Source organism: Rutidosis leptorrhynchoides, chromosome 11, assembly GCF_046630445.1.
Source record: "Rutidosis leptorrhynchoides isolate AG116_Rl617_1_P2 chromosome 11, CSIRO_AGI_Rlap_v1, whole genome shotgun sequence".
NCBI classification, from domain to species: Eukaryota; Viridiplantae; Streptophyta; class Magnoliopsida; order Asterales; family Asteraceae; genus Rutidosis; species Rutidosis leptorrhynchoides.
In genome coordinates this window covers 32,362,198-32,373,816 of record NC_092343.1, presented here as the reverse complement: position 1 = coordinate 32,373,816, position 11,619 = coordinate 32,362,198, and the positions used below count along the sequence as shown (strand labels likewise).

Here is an 11,619-nt window from a genome sequence, read left to right as displayed (position 1 = left end):
ATTGTATTAGTTTCGGATTCCCAGGATGAGCTTAACAGAAGGCTAAAGCAATGGAGGATCGCTCTAGAATCAAATGGCCTACGGATTAGCAGACTTAAATCGGAGTACCTTAGATGCGATTTCAAGATGAGCGAAGAGGAACAAGAGGATATAGTGGATGTCCGAATTGGGGATCAGACTTTACCTCCACGAGAGTCCTTTAGATATTTAGGCTCGATGCTTCACAAATCGGGAAGGATAGATGAGGACGTGGCACACCGTATACGGGCAGGATGGTTGAAGTGGAGGGCAGCGAAAGGGGTGTTGTGCGACAAGAAGATACCCCTCAAATTGAAAGGGAAATTCTACAAGGTGGCAATCAAACCAGCCATGCTGTATGGATCAGAGTGTTGGCCAACGACGAAAGCCCAAGAGAGGAGGATGGAGGTGGCAGAAATGAGGATGCTTAGGTGGACGTGTGGCAAGACCATGCTTGATATGATACCAAATGGAGTTTTTAGGGAGAACTTGGAAGTTGGGAACATAACCAACAAGCTGAGGGAAGGAAGACTTAGATGGTTTGGGCATGTTATGAGGCGCCCACTTTTAGCCCCGGTTAGGAGAGTCGAGACCTTTGTTGTTGGGGGCGTAAGGAGAAGGGGTAGACCCAGACGTAGGTTGGAGGATAGATTGAAGCTTGACTTGAAAGAGCTTCTACTGACGGAGGACATGACTTCTGATAGGAGCCTGTGGAGGAGTAGAATTAGTGTAATTGAGTAGGACTCTTTTTCAGGCATATTAGAACTAATATAGGCGCTAGAGTTTTTTTTTTTTTTTTTTTTTTTTTTTTTTTTTTTTAACTATAACTATATAATTTATAGCTACACTACATATTATATATATATATATATATATCCCTTTACATGGTATCTGTTTTACCTGTATAGCCGTATATTGCATCTCGGTATCTAGGTGTTTCTGTTTATGTATGTATGTATGTATGTATCTAAGTGTATTTGTATGTCTGTATCTATATGTATACATGTTTAGTTATACGTATTTTTACATGCTTTTGTGTGTGTGGGAGCATATATATATATATATATATATATATATATATATATATATATATATATATATATATATATATATATATATATGGGGGGCTGTGTGACCTTTTTTTTTTTTTCTTCTGGAATTTACTTATTACTGCGCATTATATTTTTCATGCTATCTGTCATACTGTTGTGCATTTCTGCTATTTGTGTTTTCTTTTTTGGCTTCTTCGTATGGGTTCATCTTCCTAGACGCACGTAACGCTTACAGGTAAGTATGCCCGCACTTTCTCGTTTTATTGAGCTTTCCTGGCCGGAGGTCCCTCAGGAAGCAATCTCTTGGCTCTCGAGTAGAGGGTGGGACGATCTTATCTAGTCGTGGGTTCTATACCCGCGGGTGGAGTAGTGACTTCCCTCTAATCTAGGGTTCGAGGAATGATTGTCTACACTCCACCTCCCCCATACCCTACACTCGTGGGATTGGGTATTGTTGTTGTTGTTGGTGTGTTATTCTTCGTAATGTTTAGTTTTTCGGTTCTTTATCTTTTTAAAATATGAATGTTAGCTTCTAGCTTTACAATGCAGTTATATACTAGCAATGATCAGATTTGCCATTCTGTTCTCGAGAACAGTCTTGAAGTGTTTAATTATGAGGTATGCTTCAGTTTATGTATATAGTTTTTATTTCATATAGCCTAGGTTTTGTGTTATCGTAGTCGTTTAATCAGTTGGTGAATTTGTTCATAATTGCATAATTGCTAGGTATAAATTTGCGGACACAAATGTTCATCCGTTCAAAGTAAGGTTTGTTCTCTATTATTGCGTCTTGGCAACAAGATTTACTAGCCTGGATTCGCAAATAGAAGGGTTAGGGTTTTATACCCGCTCTAATGTAAACACTCCACCTTTACAATGCACTAACCATCACATACATCTTTTGTGCCAACAGATGGCACCAGTTCATCGAGGGGAAAATATGAATGAAGAAACGACAACTTACTTAGATGTACGTTTATTGTACAGATTTTTTTGACATGGTTGTATGTTTGAACGTCATGTTAATAACATTGTGTGTAATAAGCATTAGAATGGTATGCTATATAAAAAATGAGGTACGATAACAAACTCCGTAGTACTCGCGCAGCGGAGCGCGCTAACCTCAATACTTGTTAAACTCAATAAAATACCAAATCTCTAGTTAAACAGTAACAACGTAGATCAAAATAAATTAAATATTACTATAATTTTTTTGAAAGGCAACATACATTATTACATGCGAATATACAAAGAAACACGAGCAAAACCCGATACACAAGATGACAATTAACGAGCACCAATAGGTGCTAAGATAGCAACCAAGTGCACTTGCCCACAATTGAACACGCTAAAACTTAAATACAAAGATATTCAATACACATACAGTTAAAGGACACACAATTACAACATACACAATATACTTTTGCGGATTATGTAACCAATCAAACCAATCGATTACTATAATTTAGTCTATCCGATTTTCAATCAAATTATAAAAGTCTCAAGTTTAACTGTGTAACACATGTTACATTACTAGGTATCAAACACATTATACTTAGAATCACTATTTAGGAAAACTTAAACGCTAAAATTTTATCCAGGTTTCGAGACATGAAAACTTTGGATACTTTACTTTATTCATAATTTTTTTTTTAAAAGGAAAATTTGGCCTACCCTATTTACCTTTCTGTTCTTTGATCAACATAAACAAATCAATATTTTGGACAAATGCCTTTTACACTGGTTTGCATAGTTGCCCATTTGCTGTTTCATAAATCAACTAGTCACAGTGGCCATTATTGACTTTTTGTCACCCACTCTTGCAATATATTTAATATTTTTAGTGAATAAGTAACTAACTAATGGACTGTTAAGGCCCAACCCAATCTATTTTTCAATATAAAAGTAAGGTTTATAAGACCCAATCTTAAAACCCAAGCCCAAACCTAAACTACAAGCCCACAAAATACAATTTCTACGAAGAGATCGAAATATTTGATAATAAAAAAAATGGGCGTGTTTGGTTTGAGCATTCTTAGATAGGGTCATGAAGTGCAAGCCTACATCAAGTGTATTTCTAAGCTTGATACTCCGTACCATTTATTTGTTACGGAGTATAATATATTATACTCCATAACTTTGCGAGATTAATAGTATATATGATTTAATATTATATGGCATACAATACAATGTTTCAACATATGACTAAACATACATATTTAATTACGTCAAGTAGAATATTATATAAATTTTAAACCTCATTGAATCTATGCAATTACATCCATAATAAGACAACCATCTGTTGTAAAAATGAATTTACACATATGTAGTGTTAGCCATAAACTTGATTAAATGCATAGTTGTTAAACTTGCCTGATACTACTTAAAGACATAAGTTCAGTGAAGAAGTTATTTATTGCACGCAATTGCTCGGCTTGAAAAAAAAATAACACGTGTTCATAATCACTATCACTATTCACTACATAGAGTCTCGATTAACTAATAAATATTTTCAAAACCCCCTTAATTACCATTAAATTAAAAAATTACATTATAATACCCCTTGATAATAATCCAATATTCATATTAGCTAATAAATCAATTTTAATTTTTAAACAACCTAAAATGCCACTTTAATAATAAAAACACTGGAGTAAAATTAAGAATCCCATATTAACCTAGAATAGATAGACAACCTCATCTTCATTCAACAATATCACCTCCATCGCCACCATTAACCACCGGCGCCACTACCGCAAAGACCACCACCACCGCTCCTACGAACCTGATTGCTCCACATACCACCAGCAACACCGACGTTTGTTCAATTTTGTAAGTTACTTTAAATTCAACCTTCTATATCTTTGTATGTTTATGAGATGAACGGAATTTTCCCTTTGAAGTTTGAAGTGATTTCTTGAGAGGTTAGGGTTTCCTTTATGTTAATTTCTTTTTGTTTGTTTCTTTTATTCATTTAAATCTCCGGTTGCTGTAACTTAAGTTTGAGAAAACACACCAAGTAAATTACTTTGTTGTTTTTATTCTCCTTCAAAATGCTTAATGTAGGGCATATTTGGATTGCCACTTAATGGTAACAAATCCTCTCTATTATGTCAAATTTTTTGGAAAGCAGGTGCTTCAGGTTTCACTTTTCACTTTGAGGTGTCCACACGTAGTATTATTTCATAAGCTATGGTATAAGTTTGCATTTGATTTAGTTTGGATTATTGAAAATTGATGTTACTTTGAACTCATTAAATATATAGTGTTACGGAATATTATATTACTTAATTTTAATTTTATTGTTTACAACATATTCATTATCAAACGGGTCAGAATTGACACTTGAATCGTCTGTACTTCTATTACCAAATGTACTCACATAATTATTGTAATGTATTTAAATAGCTCATAATTTGATGGGTGAAATAATATCAATCTTCATACCGTGTTTTTTAGTTAAATTTCATTAACAGGATGTATTTATGCTATTAATTGTTTAAATGGTTTATGGTTTTTTTTTTTTTTTTTTTTAATAATGTATTTATGATATAATTTTTTTTGGTGTAATTTAAAATCTGAATATTATGACATATTTATTTATGATATAACTGATTATGGTTTAATTTAGGGTTAGTGTTTATATTTATAGTTTAGGGTTTATATTATAAGGTTTAGAGTTTAGCGTTTATATCATAGGGTTTAGGGTTTATATTTAGGGTTTAGTGTTTAGGTTTAGGGTTTAGAGTTTAGAGTTTTGGGTTTAGGTTTAGGGTTTAGATTTAGGGTTTAGGTTACGGTTTAGGGTTTAGATTTAGGGTTTGGGTTTAGATTTTAGGGCTTACAGTTTAGGTTTAGGGTTTAGGTTAGGGTTTAGGGTTTATATTTTAGGGCTTACGGTTTAGGGTTAGGGTTCAGAGTTTTTAGGGTTTATATTTTAGGGCTTAGGGCTTAGGGCTTAGGGTTTAGGGTCAGTGTTCAGAGTTTTTAGGGTTCAGAGTTTTGGTTTTGGGTTTAGATTTAGGGTTTAGGGTTTTGGGTTTAGATTTAGGGTTTAGGGTTTAGATTTAGGGTTTGGGGTTTAGATTTTAGGGCTTAGAGTTTAGGTTTAGGGTTTTGGAATTAGATTTAGAGTTTCGGGTTTAGGGTTTATATTTTAGGGCTTATGGTTTAAAGTTAGGGTTCAGAGTTTTTAGGGTTTATATTGTAGGGCTTAGAGTTTAGGGTCAGTGTTCAGATTTTTTTAGGGTTTAGAGTTTAGGTTTTGGGTTTAGATTTAGGGTCTAGAGGTTAGGTTTAGGGTTTTGGGTTTAGATTTAGGTTAGGGTTTAGGTTAAGTTTTAGATTTAGGGTTTAGGGTTTAGATTTTAGGGTTTTGGGTTTAGATTTATGGTTTAGGGTTTAGGGTTAAAATTAATTTTGCATTATAATTATATATTTGTTGTGCTCGACCTGGTATCTACAACATTTTTATTGTTAAATATTATGGTTAGGTCTTTAATTCCTTTAATTTGCTTTAAAGTTTCTGTTTTGATGTGATTAACTTATAACTTATCAATAATAATTTGTTGTAATTTGATTTAAAGTACCAATTTTGATGTAGTTTTATATTAGTCATATTAATCTGCTTAAACATCTTTATTCTATTATGTGATAGGCAAATTTGTAATTCATGTTGAGGTCGCATATGATGTATTCTTCAAAAACAAGTTTACCTCCAGAGGATTGTGGTTGCAAAAGCTTTTTCGGATACATATGCTTAAGTTTGCATCCAGGGTTGCAAAAGCTTTTTCGGATAAACATGCTTAACTTGGCTAATACGGCTGGAGAATTTCAGATTGCTTAACGTGGTAGGATCAAGTTAAAGAATGGTGATTTGTGATGAAGCTAATGCTACCATTGAATCTGATATTGAATAAACTTTTACGCAACTTGTGCATTGGCTTAAAAAAAATCCCCGAAAAGGTTTTGTTGATGCACTTATGGATCATAACAGTTAATTTGGTTCCAATTGCATATTTGACCCAATTCATCTATTGATATTTACTTCAGAAGCATGAAAGGTATACCCTTGAGTCTGGATTCAAATGTATCCACTTCTCACGAAGTAGATAACATACGAGGCGAATCTTTATATCATTCATCTCCTTTTATAGGATTCAAGGATATCAGATGTTTGCTAAAGATATCCCTCCTAATGATAAGCAAGAATTGGATCAGGCTTTGCATACAAAAGTAAGTACTAAATATGCAACGTCTCTTACGTATGGGAATCAATGAGCATGTTACATATAGACGTACAAGTCCCCTGTTAGTAAGAAACTAAATATAGCTCCAGATTAATAATATTTCCAATTTTGATTAATGTTCCTTAATGTGAATTAGCATCTTGGGTTCCATAGGATAACATATTTTTATTCAATAATCCAAAAGTGATCATGTCTAAAGCAAATGTAGTATAATCACATTAAGTGATAGTTACATCATTAACATTTCATTTGCATCAAATGAAGGAAAACCAAACGGATGTTTCATGTTTGTCTACTTGCCCGATTGATGGCTGCAAACATGTACTTTTCAAAGATTGAGGATCTAATGTTTGAGGTATGTATAATTTAGGGGCTTTTAAAACTTTGTGAAGTTGGTGAGAGTTTAGATGGAACTCAAAAATTTGGGACAAATTTGCATTATAAACTAAACGAGACAGCTGCAAATGGTCATTTAGTCATAAATTTACATTTGGTCATTTGGATCAAGTTTGCATTGTCAAAGAAATGGGTCAAATGTAAATGGTCATTTGGCCATAGAGTTACATTTTATCATTTGGTCATTTGGGTCAAATTTGCATAATTAACTAAATGGGTCAACTACAAATGGTCATTTGGTCATAAAGTTATTTTTGATCATTTTTCCATTTGGGTCATTTTGTTCTTTTTATTGCTGCAGATTCATGAAATTGCACAACTTCAAGATGTAATTTTGAGTTTTGGTTCTTACCTTTGTATAACTATTGTTTCTCATGGCAGCACCAATGTTTGCATCTAAAAAATGTTCAAACTTCATAAATAAGTGGAATGCCTTTGTACATTGGAATTACATATTCATTATTTATAGATTAAGTTTGCAAAATGAGCATTCAGGGTAACTGGCCAAAACGGATAACTTTTCAAGTTATCGTAAAGGTCGAATGATGTTTTAGGCTATTGATCTTAAGTGGGCAGATGTTTGCTGTTTGATGCTTCAACTGCATCAAGTGATGTTTTAGATCTTTGTTTGGTCAATGATGGATGGTCCATCATTCAGGTTTCTAATGCCATAGCTTCTCGTTATGATTTATCGCTTTTCACTAAATAACAATATCAATTATCAATGAACTACAAAACAAAGTTATCATGCTTTTGGATTGAAAAGCTTATGTAGATCTGTGATTTTCATGAACCAGGTGAAAAATATGATTAAGTAGTAAGTGAAATTGTAGTCTTATAAATAAGTAGTAAATTATGCTGTAGTTTGTTGCTTCATGCCTCATGTAGAGACCCGTCCTAATTCATCTGGACAAATACATTACATTTGGTTACATCGCGAGGTACTTGACCTCTATATGATACATTTTACAAACATTGCATTCGATTTTAAAAGACAATCTTTATTCACAACGAAAGTTGACGGCATGCATACCATTTCATAATATATCCAACTATAATTGACTTAATAATAATCTTGATGAACTCGACGACTCGAATGCAACGTCTTTTGAAATATGCCATGAATGACTCCAAGTAATATTTCTAAAATGAGCAAATACATAGCGGAAGATTTCTTTCGTACATGAGAATAAACATGCTTTCAAGTGTCAACCAAAAGGTTGGTGAGTTCATTAGTTTATCATAAATAATCATTTCCATAATTTTAATAGACCACAAGATTTCATATTTTCATTTCTCATAAACATCATGCATAAAAATCATTCATATGGATTGAACACCTGGTAACCGATATTAACAAGATGCATATAGAATATCCCCATCATTCCGGGACACCCATCGGACATGATAATTTCGAAGTACAAAAGCATTCCAAATTTCATAATGGGGCTTGTTGGGCCCGATAGATTTATCTTTAGGATTCGCGTCAATTAGGGGGTCTGTTCCCTAATTCTTAGGCTACCAAGTTTAAAAGGGGCATATTCGGCTTCGATCCATTCAACCATATAATGTAGTTTCAATTACTTGTGTCTATTTCATAAAACATTTATAAAAGCAGCGCATGTATTCTCAGTCCCAAAAATATATATTGCAAAAGCATTTAAAAGGGGAGTAATGAAACTCACGATACGATATTTTGTAGTAAAAATATGCATACGACGGAACTGAACAATGCAAGGTTGGCCTCGGATTCACGAACCAATATCAGTTATATATATATTAAAACATATAATAACAACTAACGAGTTGATATATTAATAAATTACACATCATATTACTAATTAAGTTATATTTATCCTATGTAATTTAGGTAATTAGTATTTATTTCTACATTACATTTATTAATATTAATATAGTAATTACTTATTAGAGTAGTTTAATAATATAATATTTATCATTTATCATAATATATTACAAATAGAAATTTATTTCAAGGTTTATATATGATAAGAATATATGTTTATATTAATTAATATATTTTATATATAGTTTACTTAATGTCATAAAATTTAGTAATATATAATATTAATATATTTGTAAGGTATTTTTGTAAAATAATATTTATTTGTAATAATAACAATAATAGTGATAATAAAAATGATACTTTTGAAATTGATAATTTTTAATATAAATGGTATTAATAATAATTTCAATAATGATACTAATAGTAATAACCTAAATGATAATAATAATGTTAATTCTAATATCAATGTTAGTAATAATAATAACAATAATTTTATTAATCATTTTAATACCAATGAGAATAATTTTTAATAGAAATGATAATAATAATAATAATAATAATAATAATAATAATAATAATAATAATAATAATAATAATAATAATAATAATAATAATAATAATAATAATAATAATAATAATAATAATGATAATAATTTTAATTGTATTAACAATACTAATAATTATATTCTTCATATTAGTACTAACCTAATAATAATAATAATAATAATAACTAATAATAACAATAATAATAAAAATAATAAAAATGAGTAATAAGTAAACTACCTCAATGAAGTAGCCCTTAAAAAAATGCCCAAGTTCGGGTTTGAACCCATGACCTCCCGCTAACCTAATAACACGTTTAACCACTCCTCTGTCACTCCATATCTGATTTACTTCATGATTCAAATATTTTTAACCCACTATTTTCTGTTTCTCATTTCTTCTTCTTCTTTACCAAACCCATTTAATTAACATCTTCATCAGCATCATCCTTATTATTTTATATTCTTAATTCCAACTATTAATAATTTAATAATGTATTATTATATATAATTATTTATATCTAATTATTTATATATACATATCTATTGTTCGTGAATCGTCGGAAATGATCGATGGTCAATTGAATATATGAAACAGTTAAAAAATTTGAGATTCAACCTAACAGACTTTGCTTATCGTGTCGAATTCATATAAAGATTAAGTTTAAATTTGGTCGGAAATTTCCGGGTCGTCACAGTACCTACCCGTTAAAGAAATTTCGTCCCGAAATTTGATTGGGATGGTCATGGTTGACATTAAGTATGTTTTCATGACTCATATGAGCTGGAATTTAGAGTTTTATCATCAGTGAGTGATATGGATAAAATAATTCGTTTATGTGAATAGTACGAATGAAGCTATCACAAAATAGTGGAATGAGGAAAATAAGTTTCGTCATAACTTGTAACGTAGTCATGGTTGAATTCCGGAATTCAAGGGATTTGAAGAAAATCTTGAAAATCTGAATAAGATCTGATTTTCTTGGGATTAAGGAAACTAGGATCTCTCTAATTAAATGCAGAAATCTGCCTTGATTTCTTTATCGATTATTTCACTATAAATTAACTTCTTCCGTTCCATTATTTTTTATTTTTTTTACCACTCCTATACTCAATTCCAAATTCAAAATATTGTGAAAATACTTAATCCAGTTCTGATTCTTGTCCTTATCCTTACTATCTCAACAATCATTCTCCTTTTTCAACTACCACCGGAGGAATCTGTTTTTCTTTTACTTCGCCCTTGGGGTTATAATGTTTTTAATTCTCCCGTGTCTTTATGTTGCAATAAACATTGATATACATGGTTTGTAATTTATGTGTTGTTATCGGGCTTTATATTCTCCTTTATATTTCGGAGTTCCATACTTTTGTTTTCTCTTCCCGACTTCAAGTCAAGCGAATAATGATCCAGAATTTGTAGATATGAATTTCGAAATGAACAGAGTTAATATTCTAAGAAAGGAATGGTAATAGCACAGTCTGACTTGTCAAATTATCAGAACTCAAGAGAAAAGATAGAACTATCAGGAAGATATGTTCTTGATATGTTTGAAGATTAGTAAAATGTACAAGTCGTGTGACATGGCACATGATGACGTTATGGTCTGTGAATCATCACGTTCCATTAGAAACTCAGCATGACTTACTGTAATATAATCACGTTGATCAAGTGTCATTATATTATACTAACTCATGCTTCAGTTCCCAACACTACTTCAATAACATTCATAGTTTAAACTCGAAAGTTTACAGAATATAGAAACTAACAGTTTCTTATATGATGTAACACTGATAGCGCGAAGAGATAAATGATTTCAGATAAGATTAGTTACGAAAATATCTTCAGAAATATCGAGGATATTTATAATGAAAGATTTGATGATATCTTAGAATTTCTAATATCGTTGAATGATGATGAATATCGTTCATAAAAGTGTAGAGTCAGAAGCAAGGTATTCGTTAATGACTTCAACAGATTCTTAATCATTTGGATTCTTTGAAGGTAGGTTTAGTCTTTGTGATTTGTCCACAGCCTCCTTCATGGTTTGCTCAATTCTTTATTATCAATCTTTTGACTGTTTAAACAGTATTCAGTTTTCGCTGCTTCATCAGCTTTTTCAGAACTCAAAGATCTGATTCGTAAGCTAGAGTGCTTTTCAGGAATTCAGATATCCCGAATTGAAATTCATCAGTCCAGAAGATATACGTTATATATAGATATATAACTATTGACGTAGGAATTCTGTGAAATTTCAAAATACTGGTTGCTAATTCCTTGTAATTGATGTGGTAATTCTCGTTATAAGATGCGGATAGGTTTTCGATAAATATAATGATTTTTCGAAAAGTCAGAGATCAACGAAGTTGTTGGTAAGTTTACTGCTAATGTGGTGGAATATAAACGGTTCCCCGGTAACGAAGGCGAAAAGACAACGTATATATCAAGGTTATAATAAGGCTAGTCCGACTAAAAAGTCAAAGTTGACTTGCTGGAGCTGTGACAAAATTGGCTATCTCGAACGGGGGTTGCAAAGTTATTTTTGGTAATAATAACG

General features: G+C 31.7%; 1 long non-coding RNA gene across 2 annotated transcripts; it reads left to right on the top strand.

The window, feature by feature from the left end:
- Positions 1-3,750: 3,750 nt before the first annotated feature.
- On the top strand, positions 3,751-7,024 carry LOC139877553 (uncharacterized). Of its 2 annotated transcripts, none has more exons than XR_011768661.1 (3): positions 3,751-3,902; positions 5,728-6,305; positions 6,584-7,024. It is a non-coding gene; the product is annotated as an uncharacterized lncRNA (long non-coding RNA). The 2 variants fall into 2 exon arrangements; XR_011768660.1 differs by lacking the exon at positions 6,584-7,024 and adding an exon at positions 4,137-4,212 and having other exon boundaries at positions 5,728-6,457.
- Positions 7,025-11,619: the final 4,595 nt, after the last annotated feature.